We start from the raw sequence: 20,814 nt of genomic DNA, 5'->3' as shown, positions 1-20,814 counted from the left end.
TAAACGGAAAGAGAAAACACAATTCTTTCCGACATCTAAAAGTGAACAATAACAATCTTAGCTCAAAACGTGACATAGCAAATGTTCTTGCTGATACATTCTCTAAAAATTCGTCATCATCTAATTATTCCGAAGCCTTCCAAAAATTGAAAACTCAAAAAGAAAAGTCACGTTTAAAATTCACATCCAACAACTCGGAAAGCTACAACCAGCTGTTTTCACTATCAGAACTTATGGAGGCTTTAGACAAGGCCCATGATACTTCCGCTGGGCCTGACAAAATACATTACCAGTTTTTAAAACATCTTCCAGAATCATCTTTAACATCTCTTTTAAAACTCTTCAATGATTTATGGATTACTGGTAACCTACCTAAAATATGGAAAGAAGCAACAGTAATACCAGTTCCCAAACCAGGTAAAGATAGTGAAGATCCTACCAACTATCGACCTATTGCACTCACAAGCTGCATGTGCAAAACAATGGAACGAATGATCAATTCTCGGCTTGTATGGTACCTGGAAACTAACAATTTAATATCTCCTTTCCAAAGTGGCTTTCGTTATGGACGGAGCACCAACGATCATCTGGTTAGACTAGAAACATTCATTCGCGATGCATTTATCAAGAAAGAACATTTAGTAGCGGTTTTCTTTGATTTAGAAAAGGCCTATGACACAACATGGAAGTACGGGATACTAAAAGACCTGCACGATCTAGGTCTAAAAGGCCGTCTGCCCTCTTTCATATCCAACTTCCTCTCCGACAGAGAATTCAAGGTACGAGTGGGCTGTACTCTCTCAGATTTGCACGAGCAAGAGATGGGTGTGCCCCAGGGCAGTATTTTATCTGTGACACTTTTCAATATCAAAATTAATAACATCACCAAGTGTTTGACTCCTGGTGTGGATTGCTCACTATATGTTGATGATTTTCTCATATGTTATCGGTCAAAGCACATGCATACAATTGAAAGACAACTACAGCAAAATATCAACAAGATTCAAAATTGGGCTAGTACGAACGGTTTCAAATTCTCGAAATCAAAAACGGTATGTATGCATTTCTGTCAATTACGACGACACCACGATGAACCTAAACTCACGCTGGATGGAACACCTATTCCAGTTGTTGAGGAAACAAAATTTTTGGGTATTATCTTTGACAGAAAACTGACCTTTATTCCACACCTAAAAAACTTGAAAGCCAAATGCTTAAAAGCACTTGACCTACTTAAAGTAGTAGCACACACTGACTGGGGTGCTGATAGAAAAGTCATCCTGAATTTATATAGAACGTTTATTCGCTCCAAACTAGACTATGGTTGCGTTGTGTATGGTTCTGCCAGAAAATCGTATCTTAAAATGCTTGATCCAATTCATCATCAGGGAATAAGACTGGCTCTGGGAGCATTTAAAACATCCCCGTGTGAAAGCCTTCTAGCTGAAGCGAATGAACCACCGTTATCGCATCGTAGAGAAATGCTTTCAGCACAGTATGCTCTCAAATTAAAATCAAACCCTCTGAATCCGGCTTTTTCGGCTGTTTTTCAACCCAAATACAAAACTTTATACGAAAATAAACCAAACGCCATACCTTCCTTTGGCATTAGAATATCATCCAGCCTTGACACTACAAATATAGATCTTTCAAAAATTCAGAAAACATCCATCTCCGAAACACCACCCTGGCTAATTAAACAACCAAAAGTACGTTTTACGCTACACGATGGAAAAAAATCCGAAACAAACCCTTCTATCTTCCACAACTCTTACCATGAACTCCTCACCGAATTTAAAAACTACACGAGAATTTACACTGATGGATCAAAGGATGAGGAAAAGGCTGCTGCAGCCTTTGTTTGTGGAAATCACACAACGCAAGTTCGCTTACCAAATGGAGCATCAATTTTTACAGCCGAAATCAGAGCAATAGACCTTGCTCTGCAACATATAGAAAAGAATCGTATTTCAAACTGTATCATCTTCTCCGACTCGCTATCAGTACTTCAGTCACTACACAATAGAAAACTGGAGAACCCATTATTGAAAAACATACTTGTAAAAAATACCGAGCTGAGTGTCTCCCACAATATAATATACTGTTGGTTACCTAGCCACATTGGTATTAAAGGTAACGAAAAAGCAGATCGCGCTGCTAAAATGGCCCTTTCTCAAGAACCATCTGATTTTAAAATACCATATACTGATTTTAAACCTTGTATCAGAAAGTTCTTACGTCAGAAGTGGCAGGCATCATGGAATGATGCTGTAAATAACAAACTTCATGCAATCAAACCAACTCTAGGAGAATGGACTCCTTCCTACAGAACCATTCGTAGGGAGGAGGTAGTCATTGCAAGAATCCGAATTGGTCATACTTATATCACCCACACCCACATACTAAAAGGTGAAGACCCACCAGAGTGCGTTTCTTGCAATGAACCATTAACTGTCAATCACTTTATGATAGAGTGCTTTGACCTACAACCTACGCGCGATCGTTATTACGTTGTGCATGACATGAAAGAACTTTTTGATAATATAAACATCACTCGTATTATCGAGTTCTTGAAAGCCGTAAATATTTACTCTAAACTCTGACTTTTATGCTATCACCTTGTGAGTTTTATGCAATATATATACCGTCCCATTTTAATACCTATTCATCTTTTTTACATCTCCCGTTGATCGGGAAGCTTTACTTTGCACCGTTACCATCTTACCGTTTTTAATTTCAACCATTTGTTCTTTTATATCGCTGGTCGATATAGAACCTTTTATAAGTTTTAAAAGATTATAAAGGTAACACTTTCTTTGGCGCTAAATAGCCTAAAAGCGCTGATGCGCCGTAAAAAAACAAACAATCAATCAATCAATCAATCAATCTTCGCCAAAATAGAGACCCCAATCTTTTCGAACCACCTCTGAATTTTAACGATTGGATTAACCATATAATTGATAAGCGAATGAAAAAAATAGTTTGAAACATTCTCAAGATATCTGTCAATCATTGTTTCATTAATTAACAGAATTAGTCTGAATGACAGCTAGTAGCAGTTATTGGCATATATTCATGGTATGATCTGTATGACAGACCGAGAAGTTTCGAATGCCCTAAAGATAATGTCGCATAAAAGGTCAGTAACTCCCAAATCGTCAAGGGAGTTAATGGTCAAATATGTTATAGAAACTGTTTATCGTCCCCCCGTCTCTCTGTCTCTTTCTCTCTGTCATTCACACACACTCGCACGCACACGTGCACTTGTACACAGACACAAATACGTAAATGCAGATACATATAGTCATTTGTCCATGTTTTTCAGTTTGAAACAAGTTACTCAGACGATGAATTAGGTTATCTTAATCGGCCTGATCGGAAAACATTGCTGTTATTTTCATAACCGCGATCATTTAACTAATCTAAAAATAGCAAAAAACGAAACTAAATACATTACATTACTAAGTTAACTGCTGTCATAATTTGATTAATTTCAAATAGTGTTATAATACCGGTTTTAGATCTTGGTTAATGATCTAGGTTACAGCCATCTGCCCCAAATACCTTTGTCCTCACATCACATGCGTATTTATGCGATCAGTGAAAGTTACCAACAGGTGCCAATGCAAAAGGATAGTGATGTGGTTTAGAAGGCCGTGACCTAGATCAGGTAACCAGCAAATGCCTCTATTAAAATACTACTTATAGATACACCCCAAGTGTCAGGTGCAATCCACACGCAGGGGCTTGAGTGGTATAATTGTTTGAACAATGTGTGAATGATTGTACACGGTAGGAATGATTGTGCACTGTGGCATCGGTTTACTGACAGTGAGTTTACATTAACGATCGCAATTACGGCTATGTCACGTACACAAAACTTCTGAACCAGATCAAACCTCATGTGCGTGGCAGCTCATTTAACATGGCAAATTTAGTTAGATAATTTTGAATTGTAGAAATCTTCGTGGTAGGACTAAGCCATATTTTTGTTAGCAAGTATTCGACAATTTGTGCAAAAATATAAATGATACCTGAATTAAAATTTGGTGCTGTCTTGGCTAACTCGTACAAAGTTAGTTTGCTAGTATGGGCGTCTTTCGAAGTCTATAACTATCGTCGTGTATGTTCCTTTAGCGTTTGATAAATTATTGTGAGAACGTCCTTGACCAACTTGCATGCACAGTTCAACGATCGTACTTCTTATACCCTCCAGATGACATCAATATTCTTGCCATGGAAAATTTTCCTTCAGCGTTGTATGCATACTTGTACATTGCCATTATTTATTCTGAATCGAGGTTGTACAGTATAGTACTATCTTTTAAATACACCTATTCTCGATCTTGATAGATCGCTGTTGATTGTTTTGTCATACTCTGGCACTCGAGCGACATAATTGTAAGCAAGTCTGAAAGCTTCTACGACAAGACGGCAAATAAATGTCTCTCGAAATACTCGTTGTTATTAAATATCGCGGCTGAAATGCAATCTCGTTGGCGATAACATATCCATATTCTGTATGCAGCTCTGTCTTCCGCAACAACGATAACCCTGCCTCAGTAGATTCGTAGAAGTCGAAAAGAGCTTTACACTCACCACCGAATCAAATGATGCCTATCGCGATCGAATCCTTTTCATACCTGTAATAGTCTCTAATGTTACAGGTTTGGTCATACTTTGGGTAGAATCCAGATTGACTTAGCAAAAACTTGCGAAACATCGTATCTACAGTATGTTTATATCTTATGGTATTATGAAAGAAAATCTAGATCTGGACAGCATATGTGGCAAATAATAAGCAGGCAGCTAACTGACGTCTCAGAAATGGACACTTACATTCCAGAATCCTACTTATAGTGCCGTTTAGTATATAGTCATTCGAATTATATTCGTCTATTTTGTGATGCAGCCGTTGTTTCTAGTTCCTTTCCCTCCCTTGGTGATACCAATATATTTTCTGATGAATGGTCCACTTAATGTTCCCAAAGATAAGTCTAAGTTACGAAATCTTCTTTCTTTCCATGTCTTTTTTTCTGGCTACGTTTTCATGAGATGCAAATGAACATTAAGCAAGGGTTGTGATGAAAACAAAGCCACGCATTTTGGTTGGCATAATCTAGTACCAATCTGAAGACTTCTGTTTCATCTGATCCGCTTTCACAAGATTATGTGAGACAGCAGTCAAGTCAATTGCTTGTACTATATATTCTCCAAAACGGAACAGAAATATATTCTAGTTTAACATAGTTATTTTATGCAGGCATCTGCTATCATCATCACTATCAAATTTGTTTTAAATCATTGTATAAGCTTCATGTAGCCATCAGTTGTACATAAATGAGATCAGCAACTCTAAATGGCAATATGTCCATAGACGGCTCTTGAGCTCACACATATTTTGTTTCCAAAAGCTCCTCAGATCATTTTCTAAGATGTTTATTCAGACAAAATGTGTTTTCATAGCTCGAGACCACAGCATAGCTCGCCGATCATGATGAGAATACTTATTGTCTGCGATCTTGTTGTCATAATGGAAAAAATAAGGAAAGTCATTGGGAAAAACTAACGGTGACCTCGGAGCTCCATTAAAACATACTAATCATGTCTGTTTTAACATTTCGTTTTAGTGTTCTTAAAATTATATATTTTGCTATAGAGATAACATATTCGTTTCATCCATGATATTTTATCCTTTACCTTAATTAATATATCTTCTACTTTACATCTTGCACTTTATAAGCATCTTTTCTCCTTCCCAGTGTTTTAAATTTGTCATTGGCTACTGTATATCTAGATATATGATTTCTAATAACACAGGTAAAGGCATTTACGCAACTTTCTTACTCAATATATAACAATCTTGAAATTAGTCTTTTATATACGCAGTCTAATTCAGAATTATATTTGAAATAAATTATAAATTTCAAATCAGCTGACAAGTAATCTCTGTTATACTTGGAATGTATATTGATACAAGCTTCGACATTTCCTTGTAAACTAATAAAAGACAGTGAGCACACAAATGAAGATGTTAATATGATTGGTAAGAACATAAGTTTAGTTCCCATAAGGCATGTCACCCTCTGAAATGAAACTTCCTAGGCAACTTGCAAACCGTTCACTGGAACTTTAAAAAATAAGACGTGAATGTTTGAGGCATCGAACAACTTGAGACCAAACATTCTCCAGAGACTGAACCTAACTTAAAAAAATCAAATGAAACAAAAATATATATTTACATCGGTTAAATAGCACGAGCATTTTTATTTTATAGATGGTAGAGAGAATATTTTAGGGACCTTTCTCGCTTGGTCCAAAACAAAGTTGTTACTGATTTTAAAGCTCATGAGATGACAACTCTGTACATAATATGATGACGTAGACAAAGAGTATTAACCTGAATGACGAACAACACAACAGCCTCAACGAAGCCTGGCAATTTCAATCTGCAATATTCAACATGGTAAAACTCTGTTTACAGACAATCGAAACCCTGAAATGTTTTACATTTTTGGGAAAAAAGATGAGACATCTATTTCTTACAAACAAACGTCAATTGAAACGAAATAAAATGTAATTCACTATGTTTATCATTTAGTACTGGAACTCATAGTTTGAAATATCATGTTTGTAATACTTGTTTAGGACGTCATTTAATCCACAATCAGCTATGGATATTGGACAAGTCGTACATTTAATAAAACCATTTCACTTAGTCGATTCAATCGATCACTTTATACTCTCTGTCTCACTCTCTCTCTCTTCATCTCACACACACACACAGACACACACATACTTTATTGTCTGGAAACCGTTTTGTATTCAGTTCAGAATCTTAAATCGGCACACTTCAGGTTTTTCTATATAATCTACCTATCCATGTTGCTGTTTCTATCTGTTGAATATGTATGAGAAAGACCATGTTGTGATGTTAAAAATACCTTGCATCTTTGCATATAAATATTATTTCAAAACATTTTTTTTTAAGAATCTGCTATATAACATACAAAGGGTTATAATTTTAGTGATTTAGTGTTTTACTCCTCAAATTCATTCAGTTCACCGCTCCCAACTGAATATATAAGTAAAATTCTAGACGGTAATTTGACAGAGACTAACTATCGTACAATGAATGAAGTGTTTGAATTATTGACCGATTATTCTATATCCAAGATAAAATTTTGAGCATGTCAATACTACTACTACGACTGCTACTACTACTACTACTACTACTACTACTACTACGCCTACTAATGGTAATTGGAAAATTATAATTCTATGTCATGATTTTCAGGATATAGTTTAAGCGGAGATCTATCTTCATTTGAAGAAAATACAGAAAAGGACAAAATATTGTTTGTTCAATTATTTTATTATCGCACGCAAATTTGTTTTGTTAAATAGCCTTACCGATAGCCGTCGGTAAGGCATTGTCATGGGAAAAAATAACACCTACACTGAATATTGTTAAAACGTCTAATTGCTGATTCCCTTCTCGTATCTCTCTCTCTCTCCGAAAAATACAGTATTTATATGTAAAGTCCATCCGCACTATGTGTTAATAAGCAGTAAAGATACATGTGTTCCCAACGTACTTGAGGAATCACGGTAGTAATTTAGATCCCATAGCAAACCTATGCGAATTTCATGATATTAAAAATTGAAACACTTTACATTTCTGTGAGCTCATGACAGCATATGTGTGGTAAAAGCCTTCTGAACTGCAGCATTTTCTGGATCTGTCAATAAAACCATCTCTCTGGGTTATATTCAGTTACACCTAGGATAAGCTGTCAAAAGATTCAATGTACTAAAATCTTACTTTTCATTCTAAAACAATCATGGCCAGCCTAACTCGTATAAACTCTATTTTATCTTCACTCATTTAAAGACTGGTTCCCATTTGTCCATACAATTAGTACCGTGAATTAATTAGGGTTAGTATATAGCATTCATACTCCATTCGTTTGTAAGTACCCACATACCGATTTTGAAAACGAAAAGCATCAATAATGTCCAAAATGCACAAAACACACTCAATTCATTCATTAATTTATAAGTTCTAACCTGATAGTCGCCAGGTGGTCCTAAACACTATCAATTTGTTATCGTTCAGATTCAAGCCAGAGTATCTTTAGTCAGCCGGTTGCCATATTTGCATGGGTTAATCATTGTTTTCAAGAAAAAGATGTGATGTTGTCTACGATAATCGCAATAATTCAGTAAATTTTGCAGTCAGATCTCTTTTAATGCATGTGTACTAGCATTCCTTCGTTTTAGTTGTTCAATTTATTTTATAAATATTCAAACTATACAGTTACACTATTGGATGCGGACACAGAGTTACTGAAATGGGCTGTTATAGTAATCATGAAATGACAGTGAGCAGTCTGTCTGCTTGTTTACATTTTGTAATTCCGTTTACTTTGACATGCAACTCATCGGAGAGTGCTAGGAACCCCTTTGTGGCAGTCAGGTTAGAAATAATAAATCAATCAATGAAATGACTAAGTTGTTTGCATTGTCATATCCTTGATGCTTTGTATAAAAGCTGTATAGGGATGAAAACAAATGGGAGGGACTGTATTTAAAGCGTGAGGGTTTTATTAGTTTAGTGAGTTATTATCATAGCCTGAATATTTGCAATTAGTGCTGAAGTGATAACCCTTATATATATATATATATATATATATATATATATATATATATATATATATATATATATATATATATATATATATATATATATATATATATATATATATATATATATATATATATATATATATACCACAATGAACACAGACTAACATTCCCATGACACTTGTTATTCTAGATGTGACAGTTTTATTATACCTTGTTAACACACGCTTAATCGTTTCAGGTGTTACCCTACATTATTTCTCATGAGAGTTGATCAAAGTCTACTAATGTCATTTCTGGATCAATGAAAACATAGTTCTTGACTATGTTTCATGCTTACTTTAACTGCGCTCTTCGACCCTGCTGGTGAAGATCAAGTCTGTCACAAGGTCTTCATAGCCATATTCGGAATCATTCATCGACGGGTTCAAACTATCAAAGCTGCTTGTACTGCTTTTACTACTACTGGTATGTCCTAATTAAGCTCCGTCTCTCGTTCTTCCTATAGTATTTATGCTATGTCTGTCTGTATGCATAATTATGTAAATATAAAATCTGAGCATAAATTGCATCTATAGAATGCCCATGCCGAAAAAACGGTGTAAGGTAGATAGCATCTTGTATTACATAGTTGCTTCATTTGTGAATGGTTTCGAATTTGCTTACTGAGCAGACAGAGATAACGTCTGTGAACTTTTGGGCGTTTTTATAGGCATTGAACGTATTTAGCAATAAAGTGCCTGGCCTCAGAGCAACTATAGCAATATCTTTCAACCACCTGCTATGTTCAGATAATTAAATAAGCTCATGTTGTGGCTAAAAGGTGCCATTTAACACCCCTTACCAATATTGTAACGTAAATTCGTAATGTTTTGTTCCAGATATGATATTCAGTCCTTCCAATTTCCAACATGCAGCACATCATTTAATGTGCAGAATAATAAGTTGCAATGCAGTTCCCACGAATGGGTTGCACATTATCAAATTTACCCGAGAAACCTAACCTGTACTCTGAATTAAATTCACATTCACTTCATGTTTTTCATTCACTGAATTCACCAACGTCACGACCAATTAGATTTAAATAAAGCACATTTATCGGCTATGATTTTCATAGCTATTCCATTAGCATTTCTTAAATATTTATGACTGGATACACGATTGCATTGACATATTCTAGATATGACCACTTAGTACGTTGAAATCATTACATTTTGTTTTCAAACCAATCTTGTCAACATTAACACAATAAAAAATGTATGAGTTCCATAATCAGCTTGTGCAAGTCAGCATAACATTCATTAGATATTGAAAGTCACACGCATTGTTTCCTTTTAATACGTTTTCATTTCAGAATCTTGTTATAAGATTTTTAGCTGAGAAAGTTTATTTCTTATATTTGTTGATTTGAAGATAACGTCTGTAGAGCGCTCATATAAAGACCACGTTTGTATAAGTATTGTTTGATTTAATTTTGATAATATAGGTGAAATCTTGGAGTTGCAAGCATCAAAACAGTACTTTTGAAAGCTTCTCATGTTTTCTACACATCATATTATTCATTAGTGGAAGAGTCATGAAAAAGCCCAGTCCTGCCCCCTTTATGATGGAAAGGGAACTATTTTCAAAATGTGCATTGCCTTTTCCCAACACATCAACCAATTGTTATGCTGATAGAAACATGAAATTTGTCAAAACTATATCTGAGATGTCACTAATGATTTTACAGTTTGTAAAGGGATGGAGCACATATGCTTCATGGACTTCAAAGAGTAACCTAATTGCTGATTGTTCTAATACTAAAATATGAAAGAACGTGAATGTGTTTTGTAATACTGTATTTCTTGATTTCATTACAAAGAATGCAAAGAAACAGTTTCACTATACATTCCTTTTACTTAATGCAACATTTTAAAATTTAAGTTGGCTTTATTCCTGTGTTCCAAGACTTCTACATTCTCCATAATTAAGGCATTTGCACACCCACTACTTCCACTATGCATATCATGCAAAGAAGAGTAAAGGTAAGCATAATTAGGGTATTTTCAAGCCTAACCTCAATGTTTATGTATCGTTTCGTTTATAATAAAAGTCATTCAAAACGTTTCAAATTTGCTATAAGGCAGTGCTCTACAGTATTTCATTTTGCATGATGTTATAATTTTAAAGAAAAAGAGTTTCCAAGGCTTTACTCACTTACTAGTTATTTGAAAAAGGCCTAGTATATAATATATATTGTTGTAGGAACCTGTAATTCCCTTTACTTATTTATATGATTTATATGCTTGATTTGGGAAGTACAGTATACAGCTAGACGTAATTTCAGATATGCGCCTATAAACAGAATGTTAGACCCGCTTGGTAATTTTAGTTCGGGACTTCATCGGGAGATTTGCCAAAAGGAGCCTACAGCGCTTTTTAATTTCATTTATTTGGTAATTAATTTAAGGCACTTTCAAAAGCTGGTATTATCAAGTCATGCACATTTTATATTCGTTATCTTATAACTGTAAAAGATAGTGTACTTTAGATAAGTCCTGGCTGAGTTTTGGAGGACGAGGAATCAGACATTGGATTAGTTAGGTGCTTAGAGCAATAAGTACAATACCTAAATAAATTTCAGCGTTAGTACAATCAAGTAACATAGATGTTTGTCAGCATGCTCTCCATTACGCATGTTGCCAATGCTAACAACTTCACCTTCCACAAATCACGCTGTCAGAAGCTCATAATATATGTCGAGAGGCCCCATAAAGGCCACATAAGTATTATTATTGTATGATTTAATTTTGGTTTTCTATCTGAAGCATTCAAAACGCATTTGGAAGATAGTCCTTGTGAAAAATTCTTATATTTTTGTCTCCATAGAAGAAAGTATTCACTTGAGGCAAAGTCCCATATAAGCTCCCCCTCTCTTAACACGGAGAAAATGGAGCAATTTTACAAATGCACTTTGCATTTTGTTAACATAGCAACCACTGTAATGCTGAAAGACACCCTTGCCACAATTTTTCCTGAGACCTCATTAATAAATTTTAGATTTTACAACATAATGGAATATATAAGGTTCATGGAGGTCAAAGGTCAAAGAAAGAGTCAAATGTTTGCATATCATTTTAGTATAAAACATGGAAGAGATCAAATTTGTTTCTTCATCGTATATTGTTTGATTTCATTGTACAAGAAACATTATAACTATCATATTCATTTCATTAAATGAAACAGCGCTAAGCTGACTTCACTTATGTATTCGAAGACTTCTAATTTTTCCACAATTAAGGTCATTGCAAAAGCAATGTTTCCACAATACATATTGTGTAAACAAGAGAACAAAGGCTTAATTAGCCTATTTTTGATCAAAACATCTTTGCTAATGTATCATTTTATTGAGAACATCATAAATGATGATTTGGAAAAAAGAAAATTAGTTACACAAATATTTATATTTGATTTAAGGTTTTGCTCAACAGTTTCGTGTTTTGCTTAGGTTTATTTTTTGAAAGAAACAATTATCTAGAATTACTAGTTATAATGGGTTTTTGAAGAAAGAAAACACACACACACACACACACACACACACACACACACACACATATATATATATATATATATATATATATATATATATATATATATATATATATATATATATATATATATATATATATATATATATATATATATATATATATATATATATATATATATATATATATATATATATTTGTTGTAAGAACCTTAATCCACTAATTTTGGTGTATAATTATATGCTTAATTTTGCTCGTTGAAAATACAGTTTGCCCTTAATTCAGATGTGCACCTATCAAAAACAGCAAGCTACACTTGGTCATTTGCACTTTCTGGACTTCAGAGGAAACTTGTATCATTTGCACTTTCTGGACCTCAGAGGAAACTTGTATAAAAAGAGTCGATAACTTGTATAGTTTATATCCTTGGTAATTCATTCAATGCGCTTTTCAGCTAGTATTGTATATTCTGGCAAATTTTATTTTCCTTACTTTAATAACTGCAAAATATACTGTACTTTAAACTAATTATGGCTGATTGTTCCAGCACATGGAAGCTGTTATTTTGATTAGTTTTATGCTTAAAGCAGGCATAATTTCCACAAGTACAATAGCCAAAGACGTTTCAGCCACAGTACATGAACATAACATAGAAGTTTGCCAACATTCTTTTTAATATGCATGCTACATATGCATGCAACTTCATCTTACACAAGTCTCTCTCTCTCTCTCTCTCTCTCTCTCTCTCTCTCTCTCTCTCTCTCTCTATCTCTCTCTCACACACACACACACACACACACAAAAATTCACAATACCTTCACAAAGCCCATATAAAGACCATGTATGTGTTATTATTATTGTATGATTTAATTATGATCGTATAGCGGAAACACTGAAATCACAAGCATCAACACAGGACACAGTCCTTTTGAATAATCCTCATGTTGTATTTCTCCACAGAATAGTATTCCTTTGTCGCAGAGTCTCAAACAAGCCGTCCCGTTATGATGAAAATGGAGCTATTTTAAAAATGTACATTGCAATTTCTCCACGTAACAACATTGTTATGTTAAAAGACAGGAACATGAAACTTTCCACAATTATTCCTTAGTTGTCGCTACTAATTTTACAGTTTGAAAAGGAATGGAACAGGTATCGTTCGTGGAGATCAAGTTCAAAGGGTAAAATGTTCGCTTATTCTTCTGACACAATAATACCTGCTTTTTTCATCTTCGATTCTTAATTTCATTATAAATGACTGAAAAGCAACATCTTTACTATATAGTTTTTCACTTGATACAACAGTTTTAATTTTACGTTGACTTCACCTCTGTGTTCAATGACTTCTTATTTCCCCATAATTAAGTTCACTGCACACACAATACCAACATAAGGCATATTACGTAAGCAAGAGCTAAGTTAACATAAGAATATGAAGAACGTTAATATACCATTGCGTTGAGAATGTTATAAATGATGATACGATCATAAATTATAACTGCAGAAATATTTTTATATGTCGTGAAGGCCTCATTTTACTTGAATAGTTGAAAAATTGAAGTCGCATGCTTCAAAAGAGTCCTTTTCAATAATTATCATGTTGCTTTCCACATAATATTAGTACAAGTTCTCTCACAAGCGCAGACCCTCCATGACACAAATCATTAAAGCGTTTCCTGTATAATTAGATAGATTACAATCTCAGTCACATTGAGGCTTTGTTCAACATGTTCTTGTAAAGTAGTTTACTATAGACCCACCTCAGATATGAATGAATGAATGGTGTTAAAACTTGTAGATACAAATCTGCATTAGGGTAGTTTGACACCGGGCGAAAATGTGAGAGTACTTTCTAAACCGGATGACCTGGTAGTCTGCGCTTTGCAGATCAATGAGTTCGCCAATATGAGTAATAATGTGAGAAAGCTTCAATGTAGCTTCACGTGGGTGAGTGGTTCTTTCCGGGAATTTCAGAGTTTCTCCATACACAATATACTGGCCGCAATGACTAGCCCATCATGTGCTAAAAATTCGTAGTTAACCCAGAAAAACTAACCATATAGATATATAAATTAGTTTCTGTTGCTAATATAATTAATTGTTTCCATTTATGCATTATATTTCATTTTGTCTTTGATTCCTTTACCAAATTTGTGTTCCGTCTGTCTATTTGTTTCCATTTATTCTTCTGTCGTCGTTTGTTTTCTTACTTTGTGTATCCTGATATTTGTTCTATTTTCGCACTTTTGACATCTTTTCCTTACCTTTTTCTTTTATAAGTATTGATTTCTTTACTATGATATGTTTGGACAAAGAGCTTTTACGGTAAATAGACCAAATGTCACGGTGTCATTACATAATCACATTTAATAATACTACAATACTGAAACAAGAAACTAATTATGACTTTTCTTTATTACTGGATCGACTACAATCTGCCACTGCTTTAGTTCTACATGGTCGTGTGAAGAAATTTTAGCTAAAAGTATCTGAATCTTTAATATAATTTTGAAATTTATTAACGCACAATATGCCATTATGTAACTGTTAAAATGTTAAAAACATTTTAGTTTGGGCGTGCAGGGTGGTATCAACTTATTTTTCTTTTCTTTTCTTCTTCTAACAATTAGTGCAGCAAAGGTCATATAAGCAGAGTTGATGTTGGCAAACCATGGGGTTTAAGGAAAACAAGAAAGATACAGAAATGTGTGTTGGCATCCGTTAGTCTTGAGAGACGATGCCAGTCTTGTGTTTCAAAGTTAGCCGATCTAACTCCAATAACCACTGACTTTGCCGACAGACTGAATACCAATTATTGTATTTGACGTAAATAAATTGCTTTAAAAACACGTGATGAGATCATCACATAACAAGGATAGTATTGGAAATACGTCAGTTTAAATTACAATTTCACGTTCACATACAAATATTAGCAAATTTCTGTTTTACACACGGTACCACTTAAGCCAGTATCAAACTTCGCTTTGGATCTTTCATAGCACGCCCAAATCCACACTACTTTGGTTTATACCGGATGTTTAAACGACTGTTTTTTTATAATTAGTACATAAAACCTGATATATCGATTGATAAGCAAGTTGCCTGGGCAATATCGATCGCTGTCTCATGCAATCTCAAAATATGTGCTTGCATATGTTGTATATATCCATAACAATGCAAGTAGTGATAATACCGGTAGGCTCTTATAGGACTCTTTGGGTCACTGATATACATCATAAAATCTATACCCCCCTTTGACTGGTGATTTTCCGGAATTATTAAATGCTGACATGCACGGATCGCATGTGGCCCAAATTAAATCATGCCGTAGAGGCTGTCAAATGTACCAGAGACCCAAATGGGACAAAAAAGCAAATCACCACTGCTGTTTGACACGAACGTGAACAATTGTAAATGAGTAAATATATACTGTATAGGAAAGTGTCCTTCCGAGTAATACTGCATGACCTAGTAATGTAGTAGTATCCTTTTTTTACATACTCATTTTGATATTTTACTTAAACCTTAATTATAAAAAGTACACTACCAGAAACAAAATAACTGAATTTTTATTTTTATTCCAAAAAAATAAGTACACATCCGAAGATTCATCAATACACAGTAAAAACATCAATGAAAACATAGCACCGCTCAGCGACCTTTGAACGCGGTCGCGCGCTTCAATTTAGTTTTAAAAATATTTTCGTTTTGGTTTACTTAAAATTGAAATTTAGAGTCATATTGTGAATGAATACGCATCGAAACAACTTTTCCATTTAGTCTGGAATGAATGGATATTGCTGATCCAACTGAATTCCGCTTGTGATGGACTGGACCTATAGGGTCAATTTCGTACAAAGTTCATGTGATTTGAGCAGTTGACTCAACTGTACCTGTGTTTCGGTTCTGTCAGTGATTATTTAGAATAATATTGTGGGGAAAACATGATTTTATTGCTTGAAATTATCAAAAAAATACATTGTGAAGAAACGCATGATGCATAGATGTAAGTATATTTATTGTTATTTGTATTGTCAGCTATTGTAGACGTACTTTTATGCCCTGTCTCATGCATGTTCTTTGTTTAAGGGACCCCAGCTATGACCTGTATGGTTTCGTTTACTTTCCTAACATTTTATCAAATAATTAAACTTGGAAATTGCAAAGCAGCCAGAGAGTGACGGTCAATTTAACCAGTTGAAACAAGACTTCTTCCGCGTTGTGGTTTATTGGCTCTAATGCCATTAGTTTCATCCAGAACCATCAGTTGCAATTTTTCTCGAATTTAGGTTTTCGACGGATTTGTAAAATGGTTATTATCTGATAGACATGTGATAGCACTTGGCCTCATTATGCTTTAGTAGGCTATTTCTATTATATTTGCAAACTGTTCCGAATGGTTCTCTTAATAATTGTTTAAATGATCAGAGTGGTATTTTAAATATCACGTCTATATTTTGTCTTGACTGAAAGATTCATTTGCGAGTCAGTATACTCGTTCACATCGTCAGCTTTATATTTCTACTTTCAAAAGGACGAAACAGCTTGTTCAGTTCATCCACTAACAAATCTCATGAGTCATAACTAAAGCGACTTCCACATGAGCGTACATCGTATTTTACAAACTCGTTCCTAATTCCCGCTACTATTTAAGACACACGTGTCGTGCAGTATGAAGCCATGTTGCATGGACAAATATTGTACGATACTGACAATACAAAACTAACGAAGAAATATATATATATATATATATATATATATATATATATATATATATATATATATATATATATATATATATATATATATATATATATATATATATATATATATATATATATATATATATATATATATATATATATAAAGAATACAAATCAAATAACAATCCTTTGAAGTGGTTTTGGACAGCACTTTTGCCTGCTGGTATCCGTCCCTATACCAATGCGATTTAAGCCCCTGTGTATTCGATTTCATCGATCACCTTAGCTAGAGTAATTAGAAGTGAACGACGACATCAGCCTTGGCGAGTTGATAGGCGTTTAATATATCACACAGATCGTTGCTGCATACCATGTACACCTCTAACGTTTGTATCATGTCTTTCGAACTTGATAGTGTGTTAAATCACACGGTGTTTAAAAGTATTCATAACACATTGACATATACAATTTGATAAAACCGACACCTTATTAAAGCCATCTGAAAATAACTTTGCCTGTGCTGTTAAGGTCTTTGGTAGCGAAACTGTTGGGAATGCTCGTTGTATCGTCAAAGAAATGACAGAACTCGTGCCAATCCAGGTGCATGCAATGTGCACATTCATTCAATGAACATCAGTAAAACGGAAGCAGACAACCATATATGCGCTGTCAAGAATTATTTTTGGATAGGGCTGCAAAGCTGAGTGAAGTAAAAATATAGAGATTGTGCGCCTTTAGCATCCCGTCATAAATACCGCATTAAAAAGGCGGCGTTCTTGTTGGTCTAATAACATTTGCAATCTGTCATCCTGGGAAATACAATGTTGAACTTGGTCTATTTCATCCAGCGGGTCAAGAGATGCAGCAATAGCTACGTCATTCAACTTCCGTATGAGCTATTAAAATGTTGTTCTCCAAGAAGTGTACACTATCATTAAGTATGACTCTGTTACTTGGTATCAGAGGGCGCCGACATCGATGCCGATCTTGAAAGGCTGCCCCGTAGCAAGTATCCCGGGAAAAAATCAACTGTGTTATAACTACTGCTGACCAGACATAGGGATAACAATCAACTAGATGCCGAGAGCGGACCAAACGCTCTACCGGCCCTAATAAACCATGTAGATGGTGTCTGCTTTCAAGACTACCTGACATATTTTCATATCAATGATTTCACCGGCAAAACGGTGACGTAGACATTGTCCATGACCAAAGCAAGATTCAGTGCTAAAAAGTGGTCTTGCTCGTAATACTGGTTCTGCATTAACACATGCATATATATTAGCTCTGCGAAAAACACTTACTCATCTTAGTGTTTTTTTCTTTTCTCGACATTACCATTCTTTTCGGCATATTTAAAAGTGCAGACAATATGAGCTATGGATATTTGTAATGTACGACCAAAGCATGGATGTGACCATGATACAACTGAAAAGAGACCCATAAATCAATTTGAAACCAGAGCTGGAGAGAAAGAAGTATCCAGCTAAGGAATAACTCTATATTTGGTAAGACCATAGAAAACACGTGGGTAGATACCTTGATTGCCAACGAGGCATTTTAGTAAAAAATCTATTGTGACATTATTTTTGTCATTCTGTTATTGATCTCGTAAGTACGCACTGTGGAAATGGTCTCTTTAAGAACCCCAGGTAATATTATCTCATTTTACTGTGGATGGCAATTTGTTTACCCGTTTTTTCTCCCTTGAGATGGATGGTAGCGCTTTTCATTATAAAAAAACAAAAGTTTTGTTTCAAATAGACAAAATTATTTGTGTAAATTAACCTTTACATCTGTGTAGGTGTTTAAACTTTCTTTGCGGAGCTTAACATGTTTTGAATTTATTGTTCAAGACAATGAATTGACGGTCTGATAATTAGAATTTGGCGTGGTCATAGGCCTTCTGCAAAGCAACACATTAAAACGTTTATATGTAGGTATTATATTTGTGGATAGCCTATTAATGAGCTACATCTAACTGACATTGTGTAGTGTTCTTATACTTATCAATAATGCAGTTTTGTAATCAATTAACAACCTAACTCAAATTCTAAAACGTGTAACGGCCTTTTTCTCAGCACTGACCTTGTCATATAGTAAATTAAGCAGCAATGTCTTATTGAAATATGTAATGACTATAAGCTCGCCAAAGGCTTTATCAAACTCTATCCATTCCTTTTACTAAACTAGTTTTAGTGTCCTTTATATTATATTTATACCACTACTTTGATAAATCCAATGATCATCTCCAACTCGCACGACGCATCTTGAGTATGGCATTTTTTTGGCTACCTTTTCTGTTCTGTAATTCATGAATGGCATACTATCATTTTTTCCAAATCATGAATATGATATTCCTAATTTGAATGGAGACGAATAATAGGACCTGGCAAACAATTGCATCATACACGTAGCGTCCAGTCTTTCGGTCTCGTCTCCAGTCTCTCACCTTTCCACGTGTCTTCCGCGTCATCACCGCTAAGAACAGCTATTAAAATTTGCAACAAAGTCCTCAAAAAGATCGTTGTCACTTATATCAGCGTCGCTCATGTCTACCAATGAGTATTTCTGTCACAATTTAACAATGTTTTATCAAAGTATTGCATACGTTGTTTTCTCCGCCAAGGTGACTAATATAACGTCTGTTTTCAGCTAGTTCCACGGAGTGTCTGTTGGTCTAATAACCTAACTTACTCTCCACTCTAAATCCAGAAGGTTAACTGTCTATATTAAGGGGTTACCAAATGCCAAACACCTCGACGGAGAACAGCCACCAACCGACACCTCCGAGGTTTACCACAGGTCATCAACCAGTTTATGCCAGCTGCGACGAAATAAGCATTTAACATTCACTGATGTTTCATACGTTTTCGCTGACTAGTGTTTATTAATTGACTACAAATTAAAGATTGCCTGCTACCAATAAATGTGTTAATGAACGGCCTTGTATCATACTGTTTTTAGTGCATTTTTTTGCTCAGGGTGTATTGGGTATAGTGGTTGGTGGCTGCAGGCACGCCAATGTATGCATTTACCAGCAGACTTGTATTCAACACTCCATAGTAAGAATTTAAAACAATCTAATCTATATTATAATAAGCTTCATGATATTAAACGTTTTGTTTCGTATGTCATCAATCAGATATTACACATGTGTCGGCTAATTTGCTTTCAGCGTGGATTCTAGGTGTAATTAACTGAGACTTGACATTACGTACACAATCTATTTATAGTGGAGTAATTTTACGCAATCATGTATTTGTTGAATAACATCTATTACATTTTGTTGCTACATTAAATTATAATTTTTCTAGTTTTTCAATAAATGTCATTTTTGTTGGAATACTACTCTACAAAATCTGATGCCAACTATATTTATCTCTGTGTGATTGAACTACATGTGAAGAAACACTAGTCTGAAGATAGAATAAGACATTTGGGCTACCGGAAATAGTTTCAGTTTTTTTAAGCTTTTTATTATCCACCTAGAAACACGTGATTTGAACGTACTATTTCTGGCAGTTTAGCAAATACTGTTTAACGATGTACATACCATAACAGCTATCCATATCAATTATAATACTAATTTGAAAACAAAAATAACACATTCATGTGGGTTTGGAAGGATTCGTGAAAACCACTCTTTTCAATTAAAACAGTACTGTTTTTAAGAATTAGCTGCCAGAGGCAAAGCTCAGTACTAAATTGCTCTTGCTTTAAAACATATGGCTATTTCATCTGATATTACTGTACGAAATAAATTCAGAGAAATACTTAAATGGATAGATAGCAGAAACATTTTATAGAAAGACCTGATTTTTAATCAGAACGTTCAGGGCTAATACATTCATTACATTTGCACATGTAACCTACAAATGACAAAATGTTAGGCTTACCAAGTGATTAAAAGACAGGCAGCGGTGGATTAAGGGGTA

The 20,814-nt window shown here is 34.6% G+C and overlaps 1 protein-coding gene across 1 annotated transcript in view; it reads left to right on the top strand.

The window, feature by feature from the left end:
- Positions 1-8,903: 8,903 nt before the first annotated feature.
- LOC149791408 (transient receptor potential cation channel subfamily M member-like 2) overlaps positions 8,904-20,814 on the top strand; it is a 48,758-nt gene continuing 36,847 nt past the window's right edge. Inside the window, exon 1 of the mRNA XM_089969195.1 lies at positions 8,904-9,114. The gene's annotated coding sequence lies outside the window, so the exon portion shown is untranslated. The remainder of the gene's footprint in view (positions 9,115-20,814) is intronic.

Source organism: Sinohyriopsis cumingii, chromosome 9 (genome assembly GCF_028554795.1).
Source record: "Sinohyriopsis cumingii isolate HCF-2022 chromosome 9, ASM2855479v2, whole genome shotgun sequence".
Taxonomy (NCBI): Eukaryota; Metazoa; Mollusca; class Bivalvia; order Unionida; family Unionidae; genus Sinohyriopsis; species Sinohyriopsis cumingii.
Note: the sequence above shows the minus strand (reverse complement) of the source record. Positions and strands in the feature narration are given on the sequence as shown.